At 42.1% G+C, this 7,137-nt stretch overlaps 1 pseudogene; it reads left to right on the top strand.

Annotated features, from left to right (window-relative positions):
* Positions 1-229: 229 nt before the first annotated feature.
* LOC122481340 lies at positions 230-2,143 on the top strand (annotated as a pseudogene).
* Positions 2,144-7,137: the final 4,994 nt, after the last annotated feature.

Raw genomic sequence — 7,137 nt, 5'->3', positions numbered from 1 at the left:
ATTTTAATGTTAGTATTGTTTCCATTTATCCTTTACTTTTCCATAAGCTGATTTCCAAAGTGGTCTTTTTCTTTTCTTTCTAGACTTCCCATACAGTTTCTCTTTTTATTTTGCTAAAGATCCAATCTATCCAATTTGTGAGAGGTTTTTTTTGTTTTTGTTTTTGTGTTTTTAGTTTTTTTGAGAGAGAGAGAGAGAGAGAATGAGTGGGGTTGAAGCAGAGAGAGAGAGAGAGAGGGAGAGAGAATTCCACGCAGTCTCAGGACGGTGGAGGCCGTGTAGCATTGCCATTACTCTGAGGAGAACAGTCGGTAGAGGGGTGCAAAAATGCAGAGCAATAAAACCTTTAACTTGGAGAAACAAAACCATACTCCAAGGAAGCATGATCAGCATCATCACCAGCAGCACTACCAACAGCAACAGCAACAGCCACCACTGCCACCAATACCTGCAAATGGACAGCAAGCCAGCAGCCAAAATGAAGGCTTGACTATTGACCTGAAGAATTTTGGGAAACCAGGAGAGAACACCTTCACCCAACGTCGCCGGCTCTTTGTGGGCAATCTTCCTGCTGACATCACTGAGGAGGAGATGAGGAAACTACTTGAGAAATACAGGAAGGCAGGTGAAATCTTCATTTATAAGGATAAGGGCTTTGGCTTTATCCACTCGGAAATGCGAACCCTAGCGGAGACTGCCAAAGTAGAGCTGGACAACATGCCAATTCGTGGAAAGCAGCTGCGTGTGCGCTTTGCCCGCCATAGTGCATCGTTCACGTCCGGAACCTTCCTCGGTATGTTTCCAACGAACTGCTGGAGGAAGCTTTTTCTGTGTTTGGCCAAATGGAAAGGGCTGTAGTCTTCGTGGATGATTGAGGAAGGCCCTCGGGAAAAGGCATTGTTGAATTCTCAGGGAAGCCAGCTGCTCGGAAAGCTCTGGACAGGTGCATTGAAGGCTCCTTCTTGTTAACCACATTTCCTCAGCCTGTGGCTGTGGAGCCCATGGACCAGTTGGATGATGAAGAGGGATTCCAGAGAAGCTGGTTATAAAGAACCAGCAATTTCATAAGGAGAGAGAACAGGCACCCAGATTTGCACAGCCTGGCTCCTTTGAGTATGAGGATGCCGTACGCTGGAAGTCACTCATTGAGAGGAGAAGCAGCAGCAGGACCAAGTGGATCGCGATATCAAGAAAGCTCGCGAGAAGCTGGAGATGGAGATGGAGGCTGCTCGCCATGAACACCAAGTCATGTTAATGAGACAGGATTTGATGAGGCGTCCAGAACTCCGGAGGACGGAAGAGCTGCACAACCAAGAAGTGCAAAAACGAAAGCAACTGGAGCTCAGGCAGGAGGAGGAGCGCAGGCCCATGAAGAAGAGATGCGGCGGCAACGGGAAGAAATGATGCAGCGACAGCAGGAAGGATTCAAGGGAACATTCCCTGACGCAGAGAACAGGAGATACGGATGGGCCAGATGGCTATGGGAGGTGCTTTGGGCATAAACAACAGAGGTGCCATGCCCCCTGCTCCAGTGCCAGCTGGTACCCCAGCTCCTCCAGGACCTGCCACTATGATGCCAGATGGAACCTTGGGATTGACCCCACCAACAACTGAACGCTTTGGCCAAGCTACTACCATGGAAGGAATTGGGGCCATTGATGGAACCCCTCCTGCGTTCAACCGTGCAGCTCCTGGAGCTGAATTTGCTCCAAACAAACGTTGCTGATACTAATAAAAATTTCAGTGTCTCCTTTCCCAAAAACCTTAAAAGAAGGACCCTTTCTGGACTAGCCAGAATTCTGCCCTGGAAGAGTGTTAGGGGTTTCTCCCAATAGTTAGGTCTTCCTTGCCTGTACTACTCTAAGGGAGTATGCTGGAGGCCGAGGGCAAGGGGGGACGATAAAATTTAACAAATCATTTCTGTGTGGTATATCGTCTAGCTAATTGATTCTCTGTAGTGCATTCCTGAAGTCTCCTGTGATTGTTGAGGGCCTGGGGTGGGGGTGGGGGAACCATGACAAAATGGAGCCAGTTAGACCCCCTGTTAATCTTGCTCACTCCATTCTTTGTCCATCCTGTTCTATTTGCTTTCTCATTCTTACACCCTCCAAACCCAGAGACACTGCCACCTACACCACAAAAACAAACATCCCCCAATGACCTTAGCCCTATTGCTCCACTTGCAGGTGGGAATTCAGGCAAATGTCCACAGACGTCACAGACAACATACATACGGTTCTGTTATATCCCATATATTACCCCTTCGTGTCCTAAGGAAGACATTTTATCTTAGAGATTTTCATTTTAGCGTATCTTTAAAAAAAAATCTTGTGTTAAGTTGCCTCCATCTTTTTTCTTGGGTAAGGGTAACTCAGGAATGGCCCTTTTCTGTATATGATGTTGCTGTTCACAGCTTTTCTTGATAGGCCTAGTACAATCTTGGGAACAGGGTTGCTGTATGCTGAAGGTTGGACAGTAGCTCTTAGTCTTGCCTATCTTAGGTAGTTACGCTGTGCATTTTTTTATTGGTGTGCCACGCTTGATTTGTTCCTGATATCTTTGGAGCTTTTCTGAGAAATGGAGCAGTAATGCAGCATCAACTTATTAAAATATATTTTAAGCCTTTAAAAAAAAAGAAAAAAAAAAGAATTCCAAGCAGGCTCCATGCTGTCAGTGCAGAGCCCCACATGGGGCTTGATCCCACAAACTCTGAAATCATGACTTGAGCCAAGTTTAAGAGTGGGATGCTCAACCGACTGAGCCACCCAGATGCCCCCAATTTGCGAGAGTTTAGTTTGAGATATATCTTTTCAATTACAATCAGAACTATTCCCAACACCATATTTGTTGGGCTAACTACCCTCAACTAGGCAACTAAAATATTTTAAATGTGTACATACCATCGTTCACTTGAACCAACAGTTAGTATTTCTCTGTCTTTTGCCTATGTATTCTCTTCCATTAATCGGTCATTTGCATAAATCACTCCTCCTATCTGAATATAACTCATTTGAGGGCAGTTATTATATAATTTTCATGCTTCCTCAGCATCAACCCTTATCCCACCACTAGTATTTTGCAAATAGTAGGCACCCAATATTTACTATATGAAATGTGAGAAATATAATACACTTGAAAAATGCTTTTATTCATTGTGATGGAGTGGGGAAAATAAAGTAATACAAAGATAGAAAAGAAAAAAGTAATAAGAATTTTATTGAATATTTGGGCACTTCTTTTTTCTTTTCAGCCAACTTCAGGAGAACAATAGTGAGGGCTGGAAGGTGAGAGGAAGGAATTAGAGAAATAAAGGACAAGTAATCAATCAAGCATAGGCCTGTTCAGTGTGTCTTCGGTTGGCCTGCTATAACGCAATAGCATAGACTGGGTGGTTTATAAACAACAGAAATTTATTTCTCACAGTTCTGGAGGCTGGAAGTCTGAGATTGGCATGCCAGCATGGTCAGGTTCTGGTGAGGATCCTCTCTGGGTTACAGAGTGCAAAGTTCTTGTTACATCCTCACATGGTGAAAAGAGAGGGAGCTAGCTCCCTGGCCTCTTCTTATAAGGGTATTCATCTCATTCACAAGGACTCCACTCTCATGACCTAATTATCTCCCAAAGGTCCCACCTCCAAGTACCATTCTACTAAGGGTTATATTTCAAAGTATGAATTGGGGGGGGGGGGGCACAAACCTTCAATCTATAATTCAGTATTTACAGTATTCTAAGAAATGGGTTAATTTCTTGGGAGGGGCATAGAATTTAAAAACCACACAGATCCTGAGATGCCTGGGTGGCTCAGTCAGTTGAGCATATGACTTGTTTTCAGCTTGGGTTGTGACCCTAGGGTCATGGGATCAAACCCTGCATTGGGCTCCATGCTGAGTATAGTGCCTGCTTGGGATTCTCTCTTTCTCTCCCTCTGCTCCTCTCCCCTGCTCACTCTCTCTTTAAAATAAAATAAAATAAAATAAAATAAAATAAAATAAAATAAAATAAAATAAAATTTAATTTAAAAAGCCCACACAGATCCTTACATTGTTCTCTTGGGGAGTTACAACTATCACATGCAATAGGTTAAAGGAACATTGATTGCCAAGTAGTGCAATGGTGTTCATGTGTTCAATAAAAGTTTCAGAGACGTGGAAGACATGTGAATTGGGAGCAACTGAGCAATGTGGGTATTGAATCAGCTCTTACATTCCCAGATGTGAAACAAAAAGAGGTAAAAGATGAACATACGGGAAAGAAGAAAGCATGCGTTTTTGGAAATGAAATATCACAAAGCACAAGTGATACAGACAAAAAAAACCCACTTCTATTTCTCCTTCAAATGATGTTAATGATATTGTCTAGTGCTGTTCTAATATGCCAGCCTCTGGCAAATGTAGCTATTTAAGTTTAAATTAATTTAAATGAAATAAAATTAAAGATTCAGTTAACTGCACTAGCCACATTTCAAGAGATCAATAGCTACAGGCAGCTAATGGTTACTGTATTGAAAAGTGCAAATATAAGACACATCCACCATTGTCATCCACCATTGTTCTTTTTTAAGTGCTACAGTAAATGCTTCTGAGCACTTACTATATGAAAAGCTCTCCTGATCCCATTTAATCTTTGTAGCAAACTGATGAAGTATACACTTATAGATAAGAAAACTGAGGTTCCTAGAACTTAAGTATTTTCCCAAAATCACATAGTAAGTGGGAGGGCTGTAACTTGAAGTTTCATCTGACTTTAAAAACAGATGCACTGGGCACCTGGGTGGCTCAGTTGGTTAAGCGTCCGACTTTGGCTCAGATCATGATCTTTCAGTTTGTGAGTTTAAGCCCCGCGTCAGGGTCTGTGCTGACAGCTCAGAGCCTGGAGCCTGCTTCCGGCTCTGTGTCTCCCTCTCTCCCCCTCCCCCACTCATGCGCGGTCTTTCTCTCTCAAAAATAAAATAAACATTTAAAAATTTTTAATAAAATAAAAAAATAAAAATATGGCACAAAAACAGACACATAGACCAATGGAATAGAATAGAAACCCCAGAATTAGACCCACAAAAGTATGGCCAACTAATCTTTGACAAAGCAGGAAAGAATATCCAATGGAAAAAAGACAGTCTCTTTAACAAATGGTGCTGGGAGAACTGGACAGCAACATGCAGAAGGATGAAACTAGACCACTTTCTTACATCATTCACAAAAATAAACTCAAAATGGATAAAGGACCTGAATATGAGACAGGAAACCATCAAAACCCTAGAGGAGAAAGCAGGAAAAAACCTCTCTGACCTCAGCCGCAGCAATTTCTTGCTCGACACATCTCCAAAGGCAAGGGAATTAAAAGCAAAAATGAACTATTGGGACCTCATGAAGATAAAAAGCTTCTGCATTGCAAAGGAAACAATCAACAAAACTAAAAGGCAACCAATGGAATGGGAAAAGATATTTGCAAATGTCATATCAGACAAAGGTTAGTATCCAAAATCCATAAAGAGCTCACCAAACTCCATGCCCAAAAAACAAATAATCCAGTGAAGAAATGGGCAGAAAACATGAATAGACACTTCTCTAAAGAAGACATCCAGGGGCGCCTGGGTGGCGCAGTCAGTTAAGCGTCCGACTTCAGCCAGGTCACGATCTCGCGGTCCGTGAGTTCGAGCCCCGCGTCGGGCTCTGGGCTGACAGCTCAGAGCCTGGAGCCTGTTTCCGATTCTGTGTCTCCCTCTCTCTCTGACCCTCCCCCGTTCATGCTCTGTCTCTCTCTGTCCCAAAAATAAATAAACGTTGAAAAAAAAATTTTAATTAAAAAAAAAAAAAAAAAAAGAAGACATCCAGATGGCCAACAGGCACATGAAAAGATGCTCAATGTCACTCCTCATCAGGGAAATACAAATCAAAACCATACTGAGATACCACCTCATGCCAGTCAGAGTGGCTAAAATGAACAAATCAGGAGACTATAGTTGCTGGTGAGGATGTGGACAAACAGGAACCCTCTCGCACTGTTGGTAGGAATGCAAACTGGTGCAGCCGCTCTGGAAAATGGTGTGGAGGTTCCTCAAAAAATTAAAAATAGACCCACCCTATGACCCAGCAATAGGACTGCTAGGAATTTACCCAAGGGATGCAGGAGTGCTGATGCATAGGGGCACTTATACCCCAATGTTTATAGCAGTACTTTCAACAATAGCCAAATTATGGAAAGAGCCTAAATGTCCATCAACTGATGAATGGATAAAGAAACTGTGGTTTATATACACAATAGAGTACTACATGGCAATGAGAAAGAATGAAATATGGCCCTTTGTAGCAATGTGGATGGAACTGGAGAGTGTTATGCTAAGTGAAATAAGTCATACAGAGAAAGACAGATACCATATGTTTTCACTCTTATGTGGATCTTGAGAAACTTACCAGAAGACCATGGGGAGGGGAAGAAAAAAAACAAAAAAAAAAAGGTGAGAGAGGGAGGGAGCCAAAACATAAGTAACTCTTAAAAACTGAGAACAAACTGAGAATTGATGGGTGGGTGGGAGGGAGGGGAAGGTAGGTGATGGGTATTGAGGAGGGCACCTGTTGGGATGAGCACAGGGTGTTGTATGGAAACCAATTTGACAATAAATTTCATATTAAAAATAATAATAAATAAATAAATAAATAAATAAATAAATAAAAACAGATGCACTAAGCCATGGAAAATAAATTACTGGGTAAGGAAAAATGAGTTCTTTACCAGACAGTGGCATCCTAGATTGAACTTTCTGTGGCAGGAAAAATTCAGTAAGCTCTTGACTAAGGGAACAAAATGATAAAAATGATGTTTCAGGATAATTAAGTTGGTTTTATGTAGAGGTCTTTAGAAGAGAAAACACCTTTCTGAGAGACATGCAGCCTTATGGGCTTGTGACTTGGTTAACAAAGCATAAAGTTGATCTCAGCCTCTTTGTATTCCCTACATTTGGCACCCTTTTTCAACAGGAAGAATTGTAAGACATGGAGGAAACAATGGCCTGGGATATAATGGAAGCAATGGCAAGGAGAAAGGGGGAAGGGAACAGCAAAAAAGTTTTGAAAAAATAAGTGAAAAATTTAGAAAGAATAGTGGAGTTAGCGCTTACTCCAGGGTTTCCAGTACATTCGT

The sequence above is a fragment of the Prionailurus bengalensis genome, chromosome C1 (genome assembly GCF_016509475.1).
Source record: "Prionailurus bengalensis isolate Pbe53 chromosome C1, Fcat_Pben_1.1_paternal_pri, whole genome shotgun sequence".
Lineage (NCBI taxonomy): Eukaryota > Metazoa > Chordata > Mammalia > Carnivora > Felidae > Prionailurus > Prionailurus bengalensis.
This window is presented reverse-complemented; position numbering and strand designations above follow the sequence as displayed.